At 20.9% G+C, this 1,207-nt stretch overlaps 1 protein-coding gene across 1 annotated transcript in view; it reads left to right on the plus strand.

Annotated features, from left to right (window-relative positions):
* The window catches only part of LOC111677616 (probable citrate synthase, mitochondrial), a 38,230-nt gene that overhangs the window by 31,408 nt on the left and 5,615 nt on the right, over positions 1-1,207 (plus strand). The gene's annotated exons all lie outside the window — the stretch shown is intronic.

The following is a 1,207-nucleotide window of genomic DNA, read 5'->3' on the forward strand; positions in this document are numbered from 1 at the left end:
TTTTGACTATATAATAGTTAAAGCTATAGTCTTGACCATAGAACAGATTTCATATTAAATTTTCTTTTAATATCTGTTGAATTGTTTTTTTTTACAAAATAATTTTCACAAACCCTTTGAAAGTGAGCCCATTGTAACAAACTTTTAAGCCCCTTTACCCGACAAGTAAAAACATAAAAGAATATATAAAATTAAATTAAAAAAAAGAAAACTTATTTCATAGACTGATTTATTTTATAAAAAAAAAACATAATAAAATATATAAGAAAAATATTAAAAAAGCAAAAACTCTATAAAAAACATTATTTAATAAACCTCCCTATTGAAAAGATAAAAAAAATATAATCAATAAAATTACACTGAAAGAAAACAAGCAGAGAAATACTTAATTACATATGTAAAAAACATTATTATGTAAAGTATATTTCTAAAGAAAACTTAAAAAACAATAAAATTCAAAATTAAATTAAAACAACTCATTAACCACAAACCAAAAGAAAAAAACTTTATAATCATTGCATTAATTTGTTAATTATATATTAAAAATAACAATAATAATAATAATAAAAAGGCAAATAAATACAATATTTTCTTAACAAAAAAAGAAAACAATGATTATTAATAAATAATTAAAAAATGGAAATAACAATATGTATAAAAATAAAGTTAATATGTCATTAATTAATGATGAAGTTAGAACAGAGTTGCAATAGGATTTTCTTTTAAATTTTGAAAAACTTTTCAAATATTGATCGAAGGACTCAATTACTTTCCCGATGTGTATGGAACTCGGTATGTTAATAGAGAAGCACTTTAGCTTTCAGTATATTATTTGAAAAGCTTCACATTTTACACACAACTTGATCCATAGTGCAGCAAAGTTAAGCAGTTTAAAAAGTATGAATTTTTAAAAAAAAAGTATAAACTTCGAAAAAACATAACAGATCGAAACAAATTCTTTGTTATTATTAGGAAAACAGATTAAGCTTTTAGAATACTGTTTAAAAATTTGATCATTTAATATACTACCTAAGCCATAGTGCATCAAAATTAAACATTTAATTAAGAAAAATTTTACCAAAAAAAATAAAAATTTATATAACTTTTGTATAATTCCACCGATCAGAACAAAAACAATCAAAAACTATAGATTACATGTTAAGCCTTTAGAATAATAATAAAAAAGCTCTTTAGTTTCAAAACAACT

Source organism: Lucilia cuprina, chromosome 3 (assembly GCF_022045245.1).
Source record: "Lucilia cuprina isolate Lc7/37 chromosome 3, ASM2204524v1, whole genome shotgun sequence".
NCBI classification, from domain to species: domain Eukaryota; kingdom Metazoa; phylum Arthropoda; class Insecta; order Diptera; family Calliphoridae; genus Lucilia; species Lucilia cuprina.